Here is a 25,086-nt window from a genome sequence, read left to right as displayed (position 1 = left end):
CGCCACCACTGCCCGGTTCTCGTTTGCTTTTAACGTCAGATTAACTGTAACTCTACATCACAGCTCCTTCAAGAACTTCCCATCCCAACTGTGGGACAAAGTCACACCTGAAAGGCTGTTTTCCAGAAACACTCAATAAACCAAATACCAAGTAAAAGTTATGTGCTCAGCATAGAAACCTTGATCATTTTCACCTTTATTGACCTGCAGTTTGTGCAGATCTATGTAAAAATTAGAAGTACATAACCCACATTCTACAAACCTCCATTTTTCAAACCAATGCTCAGCAATGTCTGCTATTAAGAGATTATCTCTTGAAAAGAATTCACGTAAAAGACTCAATAAAGAGCAAGATGGTCACTGAAGACAGGTGCCAACTACCTTCTAATAATGTTGGTTTGTTTTCTTATTCACTCTGCCTCAAGTCACTGTCTCCATCAGAAGGTAGAATAAATTCTTGTGTGATTCCAGCTTCATTTGCTTAGCATTTGTGAGATTCTCTCATGCTAACATCTCTCCTACTGCATGCCACTGCATAGGTAGGTGTACATACTAATTTTCCCATTCTGTCAATGAAGATTAGATTGTCTCTCATTACCAACACCATTTACATAAGGCCACTGCCTTTATAAATCGAAAAGCTTTGTGGGCTGGCAAGACGTCTGAGAGGGTAAAGCTCCTGCTACCAAGCCTGAGAGACCAAGTTCAACCCCCAGGACCTATCCAGTGAAACGAGACAACTAACTCACACAAGTTGTCCTCTGGTCTCCATATGTACCTGAGCACACATAACCACACAAATTTAAGAGCTGGAGATACAGCTCAAAGGTTAAGAGCATCTATAAAGAGGCTATAGATGTAGATCCTAGCCCCCACATAAGGTACTTCATAACTGCCTGAACCCCAGCTCCAAGGGTATACCTCTGGCTCTCCCAGATACCTGCACATACCACCCTATTCCCCAACACACACAATTAAAATACCTAATTTTTAAAAAAGATTTATTATATAAGTACACTGTAGTTGTCTTCGGACACCCCAGAAGAAGGCATCAGATCTCATTATGGATGGTTGTGAGCCACCAAGTAGTTGCTGGGATTTGAACTCAGGACCTTCGGAAGAGCAGTCAGTGCTCTTAACCGCTAAGCCATCTCTCCAGCCCCCTAAAATTTCTTAAAATTAAAATATTTTTAAAGTTAAAAAATTTTTTTAAAGTTTTTTTCCTAGGGTCCACTGGAGACAGCCACACTCATTAAGACTACAAAAGGGATATCAACATAATCTCCCTAACTTTGCATTATTGCAAAGTTTTCTTGCAACTATTTTTAAGATCAAAATCTGTCTTATCTCATCCTGCAAATTAGAATTCGGGCAAATAAGCAGAGTCACTTCACTACATGTCTGATGTGCAGCTTAAATACGAATAAGACTGCTTTACTAAAACATTCAAAGTTAAGAAAAACGTCAATATCACTTTCAGCAGTCTTGGTAACTTATCAACTAACTTGTATTAACTAAATCTTTCTACTTAAATTTACAACAGAATTTATTACATTAATCTGTCTTTAAAAGATACTAGATAGAGACATTAAACAGATGAAGAGAAAGCAGGGCAGGCTGTACCTAAGTCACAATTTTAGAAACCCGCAGTTTTCCTTTTGCTAGGCTGTCTTCAGTATAGGTGTTAAGACAAAATGAACAGGTAACCTGTTTGGGCAGGTAGATGGCCATACTGGATACACAGAACAAACAGGAAGAACAACTCCCACATCACATACTGCATAACCATAGAGCAAAACCTAGTAAGTTATTTATGTTAATAAAAACTGCTATTTGTGAACTTACCAAAATAAATCAGGGATACATGAACATATCAAATCATATCAGAAACACCAAGCATATAGGTTTATCAAAAACACCAATCCAATAAATGATGCAGCCCTGACCTGAAACATATAAAAGGAAGGGTACTTAAGACCATGGCATAGTGGCAACAACAACTTGCTATATGACCACTTGCGTTACTTATCATTTTGGAGATGAGCAGGATTCTTCCGTGCCCTGTTCTTATGTCTGCCCCTTTCAGAGCTAAGCGTAACTAAGCTAGCCATGGGATCCTTGCCTAGACTGCACATTAACCCCTTTAATTAGAGTGCCTTTAGTATCATCCCTAGTCTTCACTGTCATTACTGGCCACTTTAACCCTTTCTTGGTGTTTCTGTATTTGCTGAGTAAATCATGTAATGTACAATCAGGTGTTAACCAATAAAATTGAAGTAGCTTTCAATTTATTATTAAACAAATTGATGCTATGAAAGAACACAAGTGTTGGTCTGTCTCTAGCTATGACACAGCAAATATCAGATAAGTCTGTAACAAGCAAGAAAAAAAGTAACATATCAAGTATCTCATTATTATGCAACTAAGAATTCCAGCAAATGAGAAGAGTAATAGCAAACCAGATGTGGTTACTGCAACCTATCAGGAACTACTGCCAACAGGTTATCTTTGCTCAACTTTCATAAGCAAGAATAAGTGAATCAAAAACTTAAACTGTTAAAAAAATTATTAAGGAACACTGAAGGCAAAAAACATCAAAGTTAGTTTGGGGAATCTGAAATAGGAAAGGCACCAGGAAAGAGCTGAGAACTAACTAGAAATAAAGCATTCACCCTAACCAAAACCCAAACCAACAACAAAGACACCTCAGTGTAACACAGTTTCTATGGAAACAGTATGACAATTCCTCAAGAATAAAAACAGAATTTTCATAGAATCCAACTATTACTCTTCTGGGCATATACCAAACCAAACCAAACCAAACCAAACCAAACCAAACCAAACCAACCTAACCAACTGAAAATAAGGTCTTGGAATATTTGCACATCCTGATCACAACAGTATTGCTCACAACAGAGACCAAATGTTATCAATAAGTGAAAAAACAAGATTTGGTGCATACATATAACTCACTAAGATGGCTCATCAGATAAGGCAGCTGGTGCCAAGCTGAACAAGGGGAGTTGGACCTCTGTAATCTACACAGTAGAAAAACAATTGCTACCAACTGTTCTCTCACCTCCACACACATGCTGTGACACACACATGCCCACGGGTGTAACATCACTCACACACTAAAATTAACTGGGTGTAGCAGTGCACACCTATAAACTCAGGAGAAAAGGCAGACAAATCTTTGCAAATTCAAGGCCAGCCTGGTGAGTTCCAGGTCACCCAGAGATACACAGAACAGATACACTGAAAGACCCTATTCTCAAAAATCCAAAAATAAGATAAATGTAAAATTTCAAAAAGCTTTAAAGGGGGCATTCTGACCTGTGAAGGAATATTAAGCAGCCTTGAAGAAATTACACTTGGAGAAGTCAGACACAATACAACTGTTGTATAACACAGTTAAAATCATAAAGACTAAAAGAACAAAACAAAACAAACAAAAACCCAGAAAGGCAGTGACCAAGGGGGGTGGAGGTCAAGACTTACTCCTTTAAAGTGTGTTCGGATGAAAAGCACTATGGTGATAGGCAGTGATAATGATTATAGACTGCCAGAATACTTAATATAAAAATCAACTGTATGCTTAAACACAACTAGGATGCTAAGTTTTATGTGATGTCATTTCACTACCAAAAAAAAAAAAAAACCTTGAGAGAGAAAAAAGATGATGCATGAGGCTGATTAAAACCTGTATTTGGAGAGACATTCAATCCTTATTACCTATACAGAACCCTGGTTTGATGATGTATGCTTTTAATCCCAGCCCTGAGAAGGTACAGAAACTCTGGTCAGCTTGCATGCCAGTCCCTGTGTGTTCCTATCTGTCTGTCTGTCTGTCTCTCTGTCTCTGTCTCTCTGTCTGTCTCTCTCTGTCTCTCTGTCTCTCTGTCTCTCTGTCTCTCTGTCTCTCTCTCTCTCTCTCTCTCACACACACACACACACACACACACACACACGAAAAATAGTACACACACACACACACACACACACACACACACGAAAAATAGTAAAGACAACTCCTGAGGAGTTATAACCAGAGTTGGCCCCCGAGTGTGTCTTTGGAGAAACAGAACCTCATAATCTTCCCAGCTCCATTCCCTCAAAGACAAAATATTTAATCACTGGGGGTGGCTTCAGGACTACCCACAGGTACTACTCTCGACTACCACCATAACAATTATTCATGTATTTTCACGAATGGATCAGTTAATCCATTTAACTGATTTTTAATACTTTTAATATTAAAGTTAATATTTTTAATAATCTAAAAATTTTAACAATCTGTAGACTTGATAAATATTAAAGTTAATATTTTTAATAATCTATTTAAAAATTTTAACAATCTGTAGACTTGATATTGAAACCCAAAGTCTCTTTTCTGGTCCTGTATCTCCAAATATTGTCTGGAAATTTACAATTCCCTATTCTTAAATCACTAAAAAAATGTAAGAGGTCAGGGTAGAAGTGACAGCTCAGCAGTTATGAGGCTTGCTGTTTTTATAGAGGATCTGGGTTCCACTCCCAGCACCCACATCATAATTCATAAGCACCTGCAGGCATGTGTGGCACAAATATATACATGTAGGCAAATACTCATGCACATAAAATAGACCTAAACATTTTAAAACAGAAACAAAATCAGAAGATTTCTAAATAATAAAACATTTGGAACACTCCCAAAACCTAAGGCACCATGTGTAGCTAACGTAAGAATGCTTTGCCGGTCACATATGAGGAGAGAAGGAAGGGCAGGCAGACAAAAATCAACCAAGCTTACCCAAACTATCTGTCCCCCAAGTCCATTAGTTATCAAAAGTAGCAAACCTGCTCTTTCTTAATAACAAGGAAGACATCAAACATTAACTACTCAATTAATTGATATTATATAAAAGACAAAAATAAAACAATAGTGACCATAAAAAGAACTTACAGATAAGAGAAGGAAATTGTGGAGAAAAGGTCTGATCATCATCCTCTAAGGGCTCAAAATAAGATGTGTAAGAATATGCAACAAAGATTCTAAGAGTTGTAATGATTTTAAATGCAATATATGTAAAAATGAGAAACACTGAAAGGGACCAAGCATAAAAACTGAAACCAAACCAAAGAAAACATTACTCTTCTCCTCACTGCTGTGAGAAAACAAAGCAACAGAAGCCACTGACAAGAAGCGACTGCAGAGAGGAGGGAGACTATTCCCTCACAGTTTAAGGGATACAGTCTACCGTAGCGGCAGCAGGAGCTAACCCAGCTGGTCACGAACATTAGTGACGGTCACCTTGCAAAGCCAGCCAAGTGACTCATTGCCTCCAGCAAGGCCCCAGTTCCCAGAGGACCCACCTTTCAACACAACTCCAGGTGGGAACTAACTGTTCTAATACAACAAATATCTACCATCATATATCTATATATCACCATCATATATCGTGACACTAATTCCAGGTCCTAGTTACTAAACCCAAAATAAAAGACCCAGAACAGAAGTGATTTACTGCTTTGTTTACACTCTTCTAACGCCAGGGCTGAAGTTGCTTGCTTGTTCTACGTGAAGTTAGCTCTGTGGAGTATGTACTCTTCACTGTCAGGGAGGGAAAGGCTCTCACGATGATGACCATTCCCAAGTTCACTTACCTGATCCTCCGTTCCCGCCTCTAACATACATTTTAAGGGTTATTTTTGTGGGCCAATCAGATGGCTTAGTGAGTAAAGATGCCTAACCTGACAGCCTGGGTCTGGTCTCTCAGATTCATATGGTAGAGAGACCGGTCTCTCTCAAGTTGCCCTGACCTCCATACATGCATGCACTCACACATGTATAAAAAAATAGATTAATGTAAAATATTTTTTACAAAGGCCACTGTGATTATCTGGGAATGGAGGTATGCTTCTACTTGAGTGGCTAATATTTAGTCATGATAGTATTAAGACCATACTGAATTTTACTATGAGATGGGAGAATTTAAGGAAAAAGGACAATGATAAAAAAAAAAATTGCATGAAAAACATCCTGAATTAGTTCTGTAAACAAATCTTATAGAGTATGAAGGTAAACAAATCCTGAGTGGGTGGGGGAACAATATTGAAATGACTGATTTCCTTCTAAGTAAGATAGACGCACATACTTCATTTACCTAGAAAAGTCTAAGTTTATGATCTGCAAACTCCTAACTTAGGATTATCACGCCAAGATAAGTTTGTCTGAAGACAAGCAACACACCTTATAACTCTGGCTGTCCTAAAACTCATTCTGTAGACTAGCCTGGCCTCAAACTCAAGAGACTGCGAGAGTGCTGGGATGAAGTACTAATGCCCACCCCCACCCCCGGGATACTTAAGTACGCACACTTTTTAAACTGCAGCTGTTGGATAGTAAAGGCTATAGTCATCTAACTCAGAAACCTTCCCACCACCTGTTTTTTGTCATTTACATGCTTATTTGCTAAGTCCATACAAAACTGTTCATTACAAAGTAAAATTTTGCATTGTAAATTTAAAGACATTCATGATCACTGATATTTGTAAGTTTATCAACGAGTCTTCAGCACTAAGAAGCAAAAGCTTTTAACAAGCAGATGTGTTACTTTTTCAAGGTAGCTACAAAAATATGAAATGGAGGACTGTTATCTGGGATAAGGATTTTGAACTGGAAGACAACATTCATTAAAAGATACAAGTCTGCCGGGTGGTGGTGGTGGTGCACGCCTTTAATCCCAGCGCTCGGGAGGCAGAGGCAGGAGGATTTCTGAGTTCAAGGGCAGCCTGGTCTACAAAGTGAGTTCCAGGACAGCCAGGGCTAAACAGAGAGACCCTGTCTTGGAAAAAAAAAAAAAACCCAAAAAACAAAAAAACAAACAAAAAAAGAAGATACAAGTCTACAACTCGTTTTTTAAAAGCACAATGCTTAATTCTGCCTTCCATAGTTAATCATAATGTGAAGAGTCACCTAATGTGACTGTATTCATACCTAGTTCTTGTAGAAAGTACCTTAGTAGGATATCTGTTCAAAACAAACCTCCTGAGAGAAGGCAGAGGAGGCAGTGTCCTTTGAGAAATATAATTTGATGCTGTATGAAACTATTTTTGGCAATGCTGCTACATAAACTGATTGAATTTTGACAATGTAGGTATTATGTGAAAACTTATATAATTTGGTTGCATAAGTTGTAGGTCAAAAGCACAAAAAATACTAAAAAATAAAATAAAATGTGGTCCTTGAAAAATGTCTACCCAACAAAGATCTAGAAAGAATTTTTTAAAAATCCATTTACTTAATAGATTTTTATGGAATGTTTACTATGTGATGAGCATACAACTTTCAAAAAAGGGAATGGTAAGTTGAGCAGCACATTAAGGAGCTGTAGTCTAGTGAAGAACAAACTATGTAAGTAAGTGTTAAACTCTGTAAGAGAAGAAGCATAAGCAAGAATAACATCAGAACACAGTACTAGTGACTCTCATGTGACTTTCAGCACACTGAACTGATGGTGCCCCGAGGCTCACAAGAAGCTCTAGCCATGCAAAGTCTACTAGAAGTCTGTGCTCATATCTCTCCAAAAAAAGCAAGCACTGACAGGCACTAAGGGACCACATTTTCATCACTACAAACTGTTCTGAATGCAGAAAAGATCACAACGAGCCACAAAGCCATTACAGTCTTACTAAGGGTCTGAGGCTGTTACTTTATTGAACTCTCAACTCCCTAGACCAAGACTCTGGGAAAGACTAAGTACGATTTGATTACTATTTACAGTATCATCTATCTTTACTGTATCCTCACCTTAAAGCATCTTTTCTTTCAGATTTTTAAAAATTTATTTTAGGCCAGGTATGGTGGTGTACACCTTTAATTCTAGCATTTGAGAGGCAGAGACAGGAGGATCTCTTGGGAGTTTGAGGCAGCCTGGTCTACACAATAAGTTTCCAGACAGCCAGAGCTACATGAGTCCCTATCTCAAAAACCAAAAATAACTAACTAAAGAAAATTTTACTTATCCTGAGGTATAAAGCCATTTTAATAGTGACTGATAAATGCACCAAGAGTTCTGTGTACAATTCCCATGTTGGTATATCCTGACAAATCAGTAGCTATCAGTGCTTGTTCCGGCTACTAAAAAGATTCCTATTGCTATAGATAAATCCTGAGACTCTTAGGAAGCCCATCAGAGCCCTACAATTAACTCATGACTTTAGTGGTCTGTAATATACTACCCAAAGGGTCTTTACACACTTACATACACACATTCATCAACAAGATTAAATACATTCACATCTATTCTAAGGAAATAATCTTGAAGTCTTCTTTTAGACCATGTAAAAGGCCTAAAATAAATCTGTCATCATCAGATAGGATTATTTGAAAATTAAATCTCCACCTGATAGTTGTTACCTACCAAGCTGCCTGTTAAATATGTCTTGTTAACAACACAGTATAGGCCTAATGTAAATCATCAGAAGTTTGGGAGATGATTTTTAACTTTAGCATTAATCACAAAGAGCCTACCTGCACTTAAGAGAATTTTTAGAACCCTACGCAACTTCCACACATGTTGGAAATAAGCTGTTAAGGCAGGCTAAAAAACTTGAGTTTCTGCAAAGATCCTGTATTGATATAAGGTAGAAAGGTTTGTAGACAGTGAGGAGGGTATAAAACCCACTCAGCGAACACCTTCTACCAATATAAGGCAGAGCTCAGCTGGCACAAGTGACAGAGGCTTACAGAAAATCTGACTGCACTCTAGACCCCAGAATAGACAGAAGACGGGAAGGAAGCCAGAAGAAACACTAAGAAATCCTCACCTCTCAAAGACAATCGGGCACAGAGAACACGCCTGAGATGGGAGGAGTACCAGTAAGATGGAAAACACTTCCCTAAATGTGATTTTGCTCCAGTTAGTTAAACGCAGAAGCAGTCTACTGCTGAAAAAGCCCGAGACCTCTCTGTGGTGTAATCTGTGGTATAGGACCTTAAAACAACATCATCGGGGTTGGGGCCAGCAGAAAGCACATGCCTCCAAGCCTACAACCTGAATTTGAACCTCTGGACCTACACATTCCAAGGAAGAGAAGCCATTCCCACAAGCTATTCTGACCTTCACATGCAGTCTGCCACTCACCTGCACCACACACACAAAATAAAATGTAAACAAAAATCCCTGAGGTCAGCACTGTACACCTGAGACAAAAGCACACAGCCCTCTAGCCTGACACTCACTGAAGACAAAGCAGTGGCAGTCTACTGCTGGAGGAGTTTCTAGGCAAATACAAGCTAACCATTATAACTCTACCCATTACATTTATACCCTGACAGAAATAGAGCACACAGATACAAACTAGGATAATTAAGATCACACCTACTTAGAAGGCTGAAGATGATTACAAAACCCTCCAAATGTGGGCCAACTAGAAGACTGTTCAATCCCCAGAATCCACACGTTGGAAAGAACGGGCTCCCACGGGTGGCCCTCTATTATGTACACACAATCCAAGTTTTAAAAAGAAAACTAACCTTAAAATGTTATGGAAACACTGGTTTCCAAAAAAAGATGAAGACAACGAAATATTTGAAATGACCTTTTGACGACTTAAGGTAGAAAAAATCCACAAAGATATTAAAGCATGTTTAAGAACAGAAGCCAGAAAATGTTACAAAGAATGCAATTCAATGCACAGAAGAGGAGCCAGGCAGAGTTCTCATAGTAACTGCAGAGAGCAGATCTCTGCAGATTATAAAAGCACTGTGTACTCTGCTCAGGCGTGTGTACTTAGGAGTCTCTCCTTCCAATCTGTTCTAGAACTTTCAGAGATAAAATAACTGGTATTCCAACAAAACTTTTATCTGTTTAGCATTAACAAATTCACTTATATAACCCCTGCACTTTTTGTGATGCTAAAAGGTACTTAAAAATGAGTTTCACTGCTTTGTGGGTGCCCAACCCCCACTTTACAGGAAGTCAATGCTACAATATTTAGAAGCTACTCAAGATTTTCAAACAAGCTCAGTTAACAAACAGAAGTGCTCTGCCCCCCAAGCTAGCTAGGCAACCAATCAAGATACGGGAAGAGAATCTGGCTCCAAAACAGTGTTGAGGCAGAGGCAGGTGGATTTCTGAGTTCAAGGCCAGCCTGGTCTACAAAGTGAGTTCCAGGATGGCCAGGGCTATACAGAGAAATGACCTAAAAACTAGAGGGAGAGGAACGTGAATTACTCAGTAATGCTAATAAACTAATGAGTCTTAATGATTTATTTCCCTTTTATTCCAGGAACTTGAGAACAAGGAGTAAGATGGTATTAAAGAATGGAGGCAGATGCTCAGCAATTAAAAGAGAGCTTCCCAGAGGGCTGGAGAGATGGCTCAGCAGTTAAGAGCACCAACTGTTCTTCCAGAGGTCCTAAGTTGAACTCCCAGCAACCGCATACTATCCCCCTTCGCTTTCCACCCGTACTATCTTTACCTTCTACTTGGTGAGCCTTAGCACTACTCTTCCAATTTAACAGTAAACTCTGGAGCATGCACACCTACAATCCCAGCACTCAGGTTAATGCAGGAAGATCATGAGTGCATGGGTAACATGGCAAGACCTTCTCTCAAAAACCAAAAAGCAGGAGACAGGGAGATGATGGTCCAGCAGTTAAGAGGACTTGCTGCTTCAAGACTGGAATTCAGAAACTCACACCAATGGAAGGTGGCTCACAAATGTTCTAACTCCAGTTCCAAGAAACCTGACCCTCTCCCCTCTGGTATCTAGATATAGACAGACAGACACACACAATTATTTAAAAAAAAAAAAAAAAGAGGTAATAGAAAACAGGTGAAGAAAAAAAGTTACCTGTTACCTGCTTATGGGAACCATTTTGTTTGAACCCTACCACAAGCTGCCTGTCAGTGTAAAACTTGGATTTTCACTTACCCAAATTTGGAAAGCTGTGAATTTACAAAGCAGAGACGTACCAGCACAACTCAGAAGTAGTTGTGTTTCTTCTTTTGTGCAGTATTGGGAGTTTCAACTTGGATCCTCACAATGTTAAGCAAGCACTGTACCACTGAGATACAACCTGAACAATTTGTTTGAGTCAAGCATAAGTGGCTTGTGCCCTAACACCAGCACTTGGGAGGCTAGATGACTTCTGAGTTCAAGGGTAAAGTGGTCAATGTAGTTAGCTTTACGCCAGCCAGAGCTGTACAGTGAGACCCAATCTCAAAAAAAAAACAAATACAACCAAACTACTGTGTTGGGACAGGTCTCAGTAGGTTGGCCCAGAATGGCTCTGCAGCTGTCCTCCTCCTTTCTACCTCAGCCTCAAGTTGGACTGAAACGCTAGGCCACACTAAGCCTGACCCTAAGCTGTGATTGATTCTGCTTCCTCCTCTATCACTCTGCAGATCACTGTGTCCTACTAATGTCCTAACAGTTTCACTCAGGTATGTCAAGTCAGACAGTAACATAGTAGACATAACCCATAATCCTAGGCCAACAAAAAGACCCAGTCCATCCATATCAGCCGAGGTTGTCTCCTACACCTAAGCCTTTCCCTGTATTCTAATGCACTTAGTAATACAAACTTAATTCATTTACTACTTTCCTTCCAAACCAAGACACTCAAGTTTTGCAGCAAATAAACTGACCACTACCTAACTTTTAGCACACACGAAATTCAAGTATTTTGTAGAAAAATGGTAGAATGTAGGAAGCTTTGAAATCTCTGTGTGGTGTAAGTCTGTATTTAATCTCGAATACTTAAGTTTTTCACCTACAAAATGGTGATACTGCTTTCAAAAGTGTATTGTAAGATTAGCTGACACAGCACATATTGAACAAATACTAGTTTTTATGAAACAATACTAACAGAGTTAGTAATTTCACATAAATAGCTCAAAAAATATATTGGCTTTTTTTCTTTTTTTATTTGGTGTATATGAGAACATTGTCACTGTCTTCAGACACACCAGAAGGCATCAGATTTCCTTACAGTGGTTGTAAGCCACCATGTGGTTGCTGGGAATTGAACTCAGGACCTCTGGAAGAACAGCCAGCATTCTTAAACTGCTGAGTCATCTCTTCAGCCCAGCTTTCTTATTATTTGATATTTGCCTTTATCATATACTAAAAGACTTTAAGAATCACGCAGGGCTATACACAATTCATTCTCTGCAAAGATACCTCTACAAATTTAGTTACTGTAATATCTCCAGAGGACTGGGTTTGGTTCACAGTACCTACATGGCAGCTCAGTCATACTTACTCCAGGTCCAAGGGGTGTGATGCAGCCTTTTGACCCCGTTGGACTCCTACACACACGGTGCACACATAGAGGGCCAAACACGTAAAATAAATGAATACATCTTACAAAGGGGGTGGGGCCAGGGGTAGGGCTATAGCTCAGTTGGCAGAATACTTATCTAGTGTGCAGAAATACATGAAATGTGTGTCTGAAAATCCTAGCTTATACTCTCAGCACCTAGAAGAGGCATGTGTATTAAAAAGTCAAGGTATTTCTCACATGCATAAGGCCAGCCTGGGTTAGAGACTCCTGTGTTAAAAAATAAATGAGGGGGAAATTGCCCAACATGTAAAACATTTTCTGCTCAAGAAAGAAGACCTGAGTTTGGATCTGCAGCACCCACATAAAAAAAGCAAATTATGGTAACACACATCTGAGCTGTGAAACTAAGACAAGAAGATGCCAAGGGCTAGCTCACCAATCTATCTCATGACCAGTGAGTTCCAGGTTCACTTAGAAACTGTAAAGACTTTATCTCAAAAACCAAGGTGGAAGGTGGTGGAGACACTCACGATACCAGACACTGACCTCTGGCTTCCTTACACAAACAGAGGGGCTTGAGGACCCACAGACACAAACATAAATAGCTGTTGATAGCCTTGGCATCTACAAAGTAACTACCAAAACATGCTGTGCTTATAGACTAAGATGAGGTCACATTCACAAAATAGAGTTTAGATCACCTGAGCTGTGTGACTTAAATTTCCTATTAAATTCTTATACATACAAAAAAGAAAGAAAAATTAACTTCCACATACCAATCAACAATGTAAACAAATTATCATTACTCAACCACATGTATCTACTTACCAATTCCTGTATTAATTACTTTAAAGCAACTGCAATGGTGGCATTTTAAAGAATGTACATTCTTAAAATGACCTAAATCTGTGGCAAACCAGAAGCTACAGCTATGGCTTTCTCCCTTACCTTAGTCTGAATGTGCCTTTGCAATGCCATGATGACGGTCTAGATAGAACACAGCCAACTTTCCCTTTTCTTTTCTCCCCCTTAAGTGTAAATGTGCACTGTAAATGATACTGTACGATTTGAAAATGTCCTAAGAGGTCTTATAGCTTCCATTTTCATTCTTCAAATGGTACTCTGAAATATCATACCATAAAAGATCACATGGAATATCAAGATCCAAATGTCAACCAACACCACTATGAGGCAGGAAAGCTAAATGTGGCCAAATGAGGGAAGAAATTCAAGACACAAACTTCTGGGGTCTTTTAGAAAAATCTCTCTGAATACTTAGCTATCACATACTTACAGTATTCCTAATATTTTAAGGTATTTTAAAACTATTTTTGGAATATGAAAACTTAGCATCATCATTGGAAAATATAAATGATCTTGTCTATCAGTTCTTTTTTTTTTTTTTTTTTTTGGTTTTTCGAGACAGGGTTTCTCTGTATAGCCCTGGCTGTCCTGGAGCTCACTTTGTAGACCAGGCTGGCCTCGAACTCAGAAATCCGCCTGCCACTGCCTCCCAAGTGCGGGGACTAAAGGCGTGTGCCACCACGTCCAGCCTTGTTTGTCTATCAGTTCTACAGCACTCAAAGATAACCTTTTGAAATCAATTTGCTATTTGGGTGACACAATTCAATCTTCATTCAGCAACTGCAAACCAATTGAGTTCTTCATGCCAACTCAGAAATACATGATTACTAGCTTTTACAAGCTGAGCCTCTCTACAGCTGCTGGCAAAAATGGGCACAGGGGAGGAGGTGATTTTAAAACCTGCCATTCAAACTTATCTAGTCTAACCAGTAGTCAGAGGAAATATACTTGAGAACAGGTAAAACCAGCTTTGGCCACATTAAGTTCATGTTAGTGTAGAAAATTAAAAATCACAAACATCAAATCTCAGTCTACTGTCAAATTATAAAGCAATTTTACCATTTATACTCAGTTCTTTTGGATTCAATCTCAGCAACTTTACTAATAATTTTTGTAAAAACAAAACAAAAAAATAGATAAATGGATTAACGCAAACAGAATTCTCCTTTCGTGATCTAAGAACTTTAGTAGGAACTTGTTCCTTTTTAGGTTGTGATCTAATTTGGCCCATTGCTGATCTACAGTCTACCAGCTCATGACTTAATTTGTTGCTTAAAGGTATAGCTTGATACAAGCTTATACACTCTAAGTATTGCCAGGTATTTTACAGACACACAGAAGAATGTGTCAACAAAGATAAAGATAGTTTTACTTGGGTACAACAGCTCTTTCTCCACCCCATGGCACAGGGCACTAAACTTTCTAATTTATTAATCCAAGTCTTCACTGCTAAGCTCTAACTTTCCTTCATTACCTTTCCACTGCGGAAAGCCCTGTCACCTCCCAAAACAGCACATCATCACAGCAGGTCCTAGCCAAGCCTCAGTTTAGCTCAAGCACTCTACAGTTGTCCAAGCGTGTGCCCTCTTTCCACCCCACAGTCTGTCCGTACAGTATTTACAGTAAGGAAGGCAGTAAGGTGCATGTTTACGCGTTGGTCTGATGACTAAACTGTGAGTTGTTGGAAGATGTTGCGTCAAGCTCATTCCTGCAAAGGGAAGTTCTAACCTGGTAACCAAACAATGCTTACACTACTTGATAAATTTTCCACTCGACCATTACTTTCCTAAAATATATTAAAACGTGGATATAACAGATGACAGGTGTGTGAGAGATGGATATGGAATAACATTTGACTGCATAAAGGCTACAGATGGCTCACATTCAAGTTGATTATCCAAAACCTTCATGTAGAACACAGAAAAATCTGTGAAGTTATATGAGAAAACAACCTTCCTTATTCAAGACACCTGACCTGGGTTGAGGGGTCTTGAATATAGCTCAGAGAGCAAATGCTTAGCATGCCCGAGACCCTACACTGTGTAAGACAATCTGACCCATCATGTAACTGAAAATAAGGTAATGGGGGGTACTGAATTGCATTATATACATATATGAAACTGTCAAATAATGAAAAAAAAATCTTCGGGTATGAGAGAAAGAGGAGGGCGTGAAGGAGGGAGGTGGATGGTGTACCAAACATCTAGGGCAAAACTAGAAGTGTGTGGTGGTGTTGATCTGGTGGCACAGCAATCCCGGAGCTCAGAAGGCTTAAGCAAGAGTATCTTACCTTAGAGGTGGGTCTGGATAACATCATGAGTTCAGTGCCAGCGGGAAACACAAGGTAAGAGCCCTCTAATCAACCCATAAAAACATGAAGCTATAGGGACACAACTCACAAAGTCCAAGTTTCGTTCTGACCAGAATGCTTGATGATAAAACTTGGTGGTAAATTCCTTCTGTTTGAAGTCATTAAAAATCCACAGTACAAGTATTATGCCCTGTAGTGTGCCTGCTCTGCTGACTGCTTCACACACTATCTCCTTAAAAAAGGCATCCCAGGAGTCGGGGGTGGAGGGGACTCATCTCAACTAGGAGATCTTAAGAGGTAAAATAACTATGGTCATGGCGATGCCAGAGTTTCTGGTTCCATTGCGACTGCCTCAGCACAACTGCTGCTTCTCTCACTCACACACACACACAAAAGCTCCTCAAAAGGAAATACTGACCCCATTTCGGGTTATCTTGTGAGACTACATAGGATCTACCTTTTTTAGTGAGAGTACTATTGTTTGTCAATCAGGACGGTATCTCGGTACTCACCCCTACGTTCTGGATACAAACGGGGGAGGGGGGGTGGGACTTAAAAAATAAGGACACTGAAGACAATAAAAACACACACACACAAACTACAGAATGGCGTGTGACCCGGACCCGCTCTTTAAACTGTTTTCACACTGATCGTGACGTCATGTTTATGACCCACACGGATTTCCACCCCCATATACCAACACGTACTTTTGTAGGGGGGTGGAGAAGGAGGGTGTTCACTGTAGTGGTTTCGGGGTGTGTGTGTGTGTGTGTGCGTGCGCGCTCTTCACTACGCAGTTTCTCCAAGGTGAGGGTGCATTTTACTACTCACACCTTGCGTGTCTAGAGTCGGCCCCTTACACCCGTGTCTCGCCCCGGGTCAGGAGAGCCAGCCTTCCTGCCTCACATGCCCGTGTCACGCCACTCCCGGTGCGGGGCCACCGAGAGGCCTACCTCCCTCCACCTACTCCGAGGGGACTGGGGGAAACCGACCGAAATCCCGGGTGAGCCGACCCCGCACTACGGCCGCCCGGCGCCGCAGGTCGTCGCGGGTCCCCGAGGGACGCGCACCATCTGCCCGCCCGCCCGCCCGCCCTGCCCCCGGGGTCCCGGGTGGGGGTGGGGGTGGCTCGCACTCCAGCGCTCCCCTCCCCCCCACGCCGCCGCCGCCGCTCTTTACCCTCTTCCACCGAGCACTCCGCTGCAGGGAGTGTCGCGCTCGCCGCAGCCACACCGCCGCCGCCTTCCTCGCTGGGCTCGGCTCGGCTCTCGGGCTACCGGCAGAGAAGTCGGCGACGAAGCACAATGGCGGCCGCCCCTCCGGATGCGCCGCAGAAGTGGCCGCCGCCGTTGGCAGCCCCGCCCTTCCTCCTCCCCCGCCCCCTGCGCGCTCGCTCGCCCGCTTCTCGCGAGAGCCGCGGCGGCGGCGGCGCTGGCGGCGCTGCGGGGGAGCCGGGAGCTGCGGGCGGGCTAGACGTGCCCCGCCGCGGGGTGGTGCTCTGACTGCGGCAGCCGTTGAGGGCCGCCTCGGGGGAAGCTGCGAGGCGCCACGGTAAGCGGCCGCAGACGGTCGGCGACGTGCGGGCGTGCGGGCGCCCGGAGCGGCGCGGCGCGGGAGGCCGGGCGGGCCGGTCGCCGCCCGCAGTGCGAGGGGCTTCGGCGCCCGCCTGGCTCCCGCGCCCGCCGCGGGCCCCTACCAGGCCCGCCGCTCCGGGTCCCGCCCGGCTGGTTGCGGGGGTGGATTTTGTTTTCTCTGCGCTCGGCAAGTGGCGCAGGGACTGTTTACGGAATGGAGTCCGACGCTGCCTTTCCCCCACCTCCCCTCGAGCCTCCCCGGCGCGTCCTCCCTGCCCAACCTTGTAGGATTTGACAGCTCTCCCTCCACCTACTACAGCCTTCCGATTGATTCCTACACCCTGCTGCTGGCAGTTTCCCTGGAGTAAATAAGTTGTAGCGACGGGGTATTTGGACGATCACTTCGGAATCTTAAAAAAAAAAAAAAAAAATCGGGCTTTTTAAGCTCTGAGAGCGCAGCTACAGGTTTTGCAGCAGACATTCACTTATTTAGAAAGAGCGAGGGAATCTGTGACGTAGTCTGAGGAATACGAGAAGAAACTTTCAGAAACCACGGTGAATGTGGTTAAACTAAGATGTAAATGAGGACTAAGAAATGCAAGAGAGTATGGGAAAAGCCACAAATTATGTGGCGTTTCAATGATGGACCAAACGCAAGTTGTTTAACGGTAAGTTCTTACTAAAACTTGGAAGCACAGGGAGGGCACTTGGGTTTTTAAGTGACCTATTTGATTTAAGGGTGTTTGTTTCAAAGAATAACTTGGATCTACATAATTCCACTAAGTGACTAAGTGAAATGCTACATATATATATATATATATATATATATATATATATATATACACATATGTATATATACATATATACAGTCAGTAATCATCTCTCATTTTTCTTCACTCATCACTAATAAATTTCGTACAAACTTAAGGGTTTTGGGTTGTTTTTTTTTTTAATTTTGTTAAAGTTGACACCCAGGTGTCATCCTTTTAGGGCATGTAGTAGACAAAGTGTCTGGTAAAGGATAAAATTAAGTACAGATTACTTTTGAGGAGATGTAATTTGTCCTTTTAAGAGAAATAATTGTTCCATTCTGTTTGGCCGTGTAACACCCTTAAGAATCAGAATTCATGGGTTCATATCTCAGCACTTTGTCTGATTACCTTTGTCTTCAGCAGTTCTTTAATGTTGCCAAGAATTCCTTAACCCAGGCTTCTTCCTGTGGGTTAGGGAACCCTAATCCGCCATGCTCCCCAAACTTCATGGTGGTGTTGAAGGGATTAAATGAGGGGATCTGTCAGTTCTTAGAACATAGCAAGCGTTCCATAATTGTTAACAGTTACGTTATGTGTCTAAGCCACCATTCGGCCTTTCTGGAACTGAACCTTGTGGAGACCCCTTGAACATCTTTCCCAGTTTATTTTGTGTTAAGAGGATCGACTGCACCATTTTCCTGAGCTATAGTAGACAAACGTAGTTAGTGGGAACTTCTCTACAGAACCCCTGACAAGGACAGTGCAGGTGTTGGCCGGTTATGGTTTCGTCTCCTCTCAGTGCTGAGGATTCTGTGAGAGGTGAGTGTGGTGCCAGCTTCCTCTGTGTGTGTGTGTGTGTGTGTGTGTGTGTGTGTGTGTACGTGTGTGTATACGTGGAGGGGTGCTGGCCACTAGAGCCTGTGTGAAGGTCGGGGGCAGCTTGTGGGAATGGGTTCTCTCCTGCCATGGATTCCTGGGACTCAGACTCGGGCCAGCAGGCTTTGCAGCAGGCTCCTTTAGGTGTTGAGCCACCTCACGGGCTCTGGATTCTAATTCTTAGTTAATGCTAGGTAATAGCTATAAAACACGGACATGTGCTTATCCTTTGAGAACAGTTAGGGGAGTGTGTGTGTGAGAGAGAGAGAGAGGGTGGGGGCAGAGATTGAGATTGATTTACTCTCTGCTGTGAATTTTTAAGTAATTTATCATTGTCAATAAATAATTATTGAAATTTTGTTGTGCTAAAGACATTTTATGCTTTACTAGGAATTATGGATATAATCTAGGTAAGATAGTGACTATTGTTTCCAAAACAATAATCGGAGCAAAGGATTTGATAGCAAGCATCTGAAATCAGAATTCCTCTAAACAAACTAGACACCGTCCCTTTGGTTTGCAGCACTCTCTCTTAGCCCTTTGATGATCTGTCCGTACAGCTGTGGTTCCTTTCTGACTTCAAGGGTCTCTGTTGACCTCTTGCCAACACCGTTTCATTAATTTCCACTTCTTTACTTCCTTCCCTAAGACACTGTCTTAGTGGCCTTTATTCTCTTCATCCCTCTGCCTTATGAACTTGTCTGTCATCTGGCCGGGTTCATCCTGCCCTGATTCTTGGGTTTAAGCACTGTTGTTATTGTTGTTTAATCTGCCTGAGTACTTAGAGTTCTCGTTCAGATTTCAAATTACCTGTTTGCTCTTTCCACCTTTATACCATATAACCTCCTTAGGAGCTCCTCTATGCATTCTTTACTATTGAGAAGATAGGGTGATGTTAGCTTTTTGCAAATTGATCATTTTCAATTATAGGTTATCTTAATCTTCTGACAAACAGGTTTCTCCACGCTGAGACAAGTATTTACAGAACCTTTTTGGGATACCAATTTCTTCTGAGATGAAAATCTTATTAATCCCTAGGCTAAAGAAGTGAATCTGGGGTCATCAACTAACTTGACAATCTACTATTTAAATTTATAGGTAGCGCCTGGCATGGTGGCGCACACCTGTAATCCCAGCACTCGAACTCAGGAGACGGAGGCAGGAGGATCACAAGTTCAAGGCCAGCCTGGGCTACAGAGTTCCAAGCCAGCCTGGACTATGAGACTCTGACTCAAATAAACAAAAACTAATAAAAATAAACGTATAGGTAGGTCCCGTTTTTCTAGATTAAGAGTCCCTATTTGTAATAAATGTTACATGAAAGTCCTGTGCTGTACATTTTGATAAAAAGAATTCCTTTTGTGCCAAACATTGTAACCCTTGTATTTAATGGTCTCCTAAATTTTTAATTTTCCTCAACAATTTTTGTTGAAAAAGTGCAAAATTTAATAAATGAATATCTAAAAACATTCCTTTAATTGACTTCTGCTTTTTTTGGCAGCAAAAAGTTTGCTCTCCAAAGGTAGCCTTGAAAGTATAAGAACACGTGAAATGAAACCAGCCTGCCACCCTGAGAAACTGCTCTCACGCTGCACCTTCAGCATAGGTCTCATTTTCAGAGACTGCAGTCACTCACAGCTCTTCCAGACTCTGTCCTAGCCAAGATGACTTCCAATCCATGGGGCACAGGTTCCTTTTACACTGCTTAAAACCTAGGGTGTGGGGCTGGAGAGCTGGCTCAGAGGGTAAGAGCGCTTGGAGTTCCCAACATCCAGTGTCTCACAAGTGCCTGTACCTCCAGCTGCAAAGCAGCCGATTCCCTTTTCAAGCCTTCGAGGGCACTGCATTGATTTGCACAAGCCATCATACTGATACACACATACACATCTAATTAAAAAGTTAAATCTTAAAAAATTAAAATGTGTTTAGTGAAAGCATCCATCTCTTATTATTGACACAACTCGGGTTTGTGGAGGTTGGGCTGAATCTCCCCCACCAGCTGTTACTGTAAATACTTTCAATGAGGCAGTCATGCCCATTAGTTTATGTATTGTCTATGTATTAGTCAAGGTTCTCCAGAGAAGCACGGGCAGTCGTATACCACACATTATCTGTCACTTAACAGGAGATTTACTTTAAGGGTTGGTTAATACGATTGTCGTGGGTGGCTGACAAGTTTGAAATTTATAAGGCAGGCTGGCACGTAGATTCAGGAGTCTTTGACAGTCTTGAGGGAGAATTTCCTCTTTCCTGGGCATCCTCAGTCCTTTTGAGGCTGATTGGATGAGGCTCATCTACATCGTTGAGAGTAATCGCCTTCACATACAGTTAGCAGGCTGTAGATGTGATCCACAAACACAAACCTCCTGCACAGCATCTACCAGGTAAGGGTTGATTGCAGAACTGGGTACGGAAGTCTTAAGTCAACACTGTAAATTTAGCATCACACGTGTATGATTATTTTCTTCCTACAGAATCAGAACTGAGTGCCTGAGACAATACTCACTGTCTGGTCCTGTATTCATAACTTTTCTTGTTCTGGGGACAAAATACCTGACAGAAGTAACTTCTGGAAAGAAGAGCCTGTGCAAGCTGACTAGTTTTATGTCAGTTTGGCAGAAGCTGGGGTTATTTTAGAAGAGGGAACTTCAATTGATAAAAGTGCCCCCTGTCAGATAGGCCTGTGGACAAACCTGTGGTACATTTTCTTGATCAATGATTGACATAGCAAGGCCCAGCTCAGTGTAAGTGGTGCCGACCTTGGACTGGTGTCCTGGGTAAGAAAGCAGGAGGAGCAAGCGAGTAAGCCGTGTTCTTCTGTGACCTCTGCATCAGTTTCAGCCTCCAGCCATGACTTCTCAGTGATGGATTGTAATGCGGAACCGTAAGTGAAAATTCTTTCCCGAGTTTCTTCGGTCATAGTGTTTTGCCATAGCACTGGAAGCCCTAAGACTCTAACTGGTATCACGGTTCACAGTGGTACTTAGCATGGCAGGGAAGAGATGGTGTCAGGACAGTGAGGAGGCTGGTCACAGTGCTTCTGCAGTTAGGAAGCAGAAAGAAACAGAACGGTGCTCTACTCAATCCCTTTTCATTTAGTCGGGGTCCCCAGCCTATACAATGATGACGGCTCCACTCTGGGTGGGTCCTCAACCTCAGGGAAACCTATCAGGAAATGCCTTTTAGGTATGCCCAGAAGACTGGCTGTCTCCCAGGTAATTCAAAAGACCACAAGCTAACAATGAAGATTAACCACCACGGGTTGTTTACAGAAAATCTGCAAACTTCTAGAGGGAACCACAAAGCCAGATTAAATAGTCACTGTTCCTATAATATAGTCTAGACAAGCACATCCATAACACATAACACACTTCATTGTGATAATAAGAACCACATTTGGCCTCCATAGCCTGTTTATAGTTCAAGAGGCTAGAAGCAGAAGCAACTACTGATAGAGATTCTGTGGGTAATCCCTCTGAGAAGTTTGGTTGCATCCCCTTCTTAAGTTTTTACTTGAGTTCTATATAAACGTGTATGTACGGTGATTAGCTTTAATTATCGACTTGATACAGGCTAGAATCACCTGGGAGTCACACGTCAGGGGTTGTGTAGATTCGGTAGCCCTGTGAAGAACTTTATTAACTGAGTTCATTGGCATGGGAAACCCCACCCTAAATGTGGGCAACAGCATTTCCTGGGTGGAGCTCTGGGTTGCCTGGAAAGAGAGTTGGACGAGCAGTAGCATGTGTCTGTTGATCTTTGCTGTGTGCTCTTGACTGTGGATGTCATGGGACCACTTCTATCCAGCTCCCACCACTGGGACTTCCCTACCAGATGGAATGTATCTTGTAACTGTGAGCCAGAAGAGCCCTTTTTCTATTGAGTTGTGTTTGCTACAGTATTTTGTCATGGTAGTAGGAAAATAAACTAAGACATTCATGCATATTTGTATATAGATATGTTTTAAAGAATATATAGTAATTATGTTTCACATCCTAGCTATTTTAATATAGGCTTGGGGAGTGCCTCTCTTCCTTCTTCTCCTGCCTCTACTGCTCCACCAGCACGCTCTGCAGTCACACTGAGAAACTACTGTGTGTCCTTCCTCTGTTCTCTGTGCGTGGCCATGTAGTCATAAAAGAGGCAATAAAGGTAGGGTTTTAACAGGATAAAATTTAACCTTGGATCCTAAGGAACTGGGGAGTTGTTTACTGGGAGAATATTGCCTAGCATACGAAAGGCGCTAAGGTCAACCAAAGGACCATAAATTAATAAATACATAGTACAATTAGTAGATCATGTTTAACTATTAAAACTAAATAACATGTAGAAATTTAATATAAATTTTACTTAGACATCTTTAAAATAATCTAGAATATTCTATTGTGTGAGATTGAGAAAATGCTCATCCTGTCTATTAGTATAAAAAATCCTATAGTAGAAATTTCTCTCTTTTCAAAAGTTTCCTATATATACATTTAGAATGACATCAGACTGTTATTGTTTCTTCAACAATTCAGTATGGTTTAATTTATTTATTTTTATTTTATGTGCGTTGGTGTTTTGCCTGCATGTGTGTCTGTGTGAGGGTGTCGGATCTGCTAGAACAGAAGTTACGGACTGTTGTATGTAGCCGGACTTCAGCTACTTTGTGAGTTCTTCCACCCTCTTAATCCCCAAATACTAGAAGAGAGAGAAAAAAAATAGAGGAACATATCATTAGACTACTTCCTGCTGATAAGGGGCATCCTGCACGTTGGGGCAAATTTGAGCTTCTTCATCAGGATACCTAATTTCTTCTTGTTGTTTCTTCTTTGCACACAACAACCACCCACCAACCCACCCCTGGGGGCTCTAGTGTGTACATACCCTCTGAAAGGTCCCCAGAATTCCAGCTGTCACACAACCACAGAAACTATCTGCAGCTGGCAAAACCACAGCCCTGCTAGTGCACGGGTCAGCTGCTGTGGGCAGTCTGGAGCAGCCCTGTACCCCATGCCTGGGATTAAAATGAAAACATAGTCTTATAGCATCAAAGAAACCAGAACTCCACGGTGGTCACTACAGTTGTGAGCTGCCTGCAGTTGTGAGTGCTGAGAACTGAACCTGGGTCCTCTAGATGAGCTGCCCATGCCTTTGACAGTTGAGCCATCTCCGCATCCCTGCAGCTTCTCCTTTACTGTTGTTTATAAATTGCACCTCTACTGTTAGCGAAGTACCATATCCTAAATGCAGCAAAAATGTGTGCGTGGAAACTTTTTTTAAAAATTTTTTTTTGTTTTTTTGAGACAGGGTTTGTGTTTCCCTGTGTTTATTTGTGTGTGAATGAGTGCTACTGTGTTACTGTGGGTGTACATGAGCTCAGAAGACAACTTGCAAAAGTGGGGTCTCTCCTTCAGTGTAGATACTGAGGATTGAACTTTGAGCATCAGGCTTGGCGGCACAAACCGTTGCCTGCCTGGGCACCTTACCAGCCTCTGTGTGCTGAACTGCAATGGCCAATTCAACCATATTAAAAACTGGAGGCTTTGGAAAGTAATTAAATCATAAGAGCAAAGCTCCCATGGCCCTGATAAAACACTTGAGGCCTGGACATAAGGTTGAATAGTCCTGTAGTCCCAGACTGGGGAACTGGGGCAAAATAAAATAAGATAAAAATGAAATTTCCAGTTGGAGACAAGCCTGAATTATATTGTAGGACTCTGTCCTAAAACAACCAAAAAGCATGGGGGGAGGGGCTACAAGAGGCCTGAAGGAATTGACTAACTGTTGTACTATCCCACTTAAAGAAGACAAAGAAGAGAGAGCATTCCTCCCTAGTGGAGGGCACAGCTCCTCTTGGAAACAGGATAGCCTCTACAAGATACCAAACCTCTAAACACCTACATCTTAAACTTCCCAGCCTTCAATAAATTTCTACTACGTATAAAGTTCTTAGTCTATATTATTTTGTAAATACCTCGATCTTAAACTTTCCAGCCTCCAGAACTGTGAGGAATAAATTTCTACTATGCATGTATTGTTTAGTCTATGTTATTTTGTTATAGCAATACAAATCTAGTAAGAGAGGCAGCAGGCTGAATGACCAACTTTTACTTAATGAGTTGCTACTATCTATAAATACTAGGGCTTATTAACAAAATAACAAAATGATTGAACTATTTTTATGCTGCACCTTTTAATAGCAAGTCATCGAAGAATGACTTTTTCCAGTAATTTAAGAGGACGAGAGTAATACTTAAGGAGCTGGAGATATAGGTCTTCTGGTGGAGTGCTTGCCCGGCATACTAGAAGCATGCATGGTCCAGTTCCCAGGGCAGTACAGAACTGGGCCCATGGTGACCTGCAACCCTAGCTGTTACAGCAGTACTGGGAGGTGGAGTGAAGAGTCAGAAGTACAGAGTTGGTCTAGGCTACATGGTGAGTTCAAGG

The 25,086-nt window shown here is 41.7% G+C and overlaps 2 protein-coding genes across 33 annotated transcripts in view; one reads left to right on the top strand and one right to left on the bottom strand.

Moving 5' to 3' along the window:
* The window catches only part of Marchf7 (membrane associated ring-CH-type finger 7), a 38,450-nt gene extending 21,670 nt beyond the window's left edge, over window positions 1–16,780 (bottom strand). Inside the window, exon 1 of the mRNA NM_020575.2 lies at window positions 16,632–16,780. The gene's annotated coding sequence lies outside the window, so the exon portion shown is untranslated. The remainder of the gene's footprint in view (window positions 1–16,631) is intronic.
* A 22-nt stretch (window positions 16,781–16,802) lies between these two features.
* The window catches only part of Baz2b (bromodomain adjacent to zinc finger domain, 2B), a 310,551-nt gene continuing 302,267 nt past the window's right edge, over window positions 16,803–25,086 (top strand). For 19 of the 32 annotated variants that reach the window (XR_001783145.2, XM_030251842.1, XM_017319097.2 and 16 more), the window contains exon 1: window positions 16,860–17,003. The gene's annotated coding sequence lies outside the window, so the exon portion shown is untranslated. Of the gene's footprint in view, window positions 17,004–25,086 lie in introns of all 32 variants that reach the window. The other 13 variants (XM_017319098.2, XM_017319095.2, XM_017319089.2 and 10 more) reach the window with 7 other exon arrangements.

This window comes from Mus musculus, chromosome 2, assembly GCF_000001635.26.
Source record: "Mus musculus strain C57BL/6J chromosome 2, GRCm38.p6 C57BL/6J".
In the NCBI taxonomy this organism is placed as follows: Eukaryota; Metazoa; Chordata; class Mammalia; order Rodentia; family Muridae; genus Mus; species Mus musculus.
Note: the sequence above shows the minus strand (reverse complement) of the source record. Positions and strands in the feature narration are given on the sequence as shown.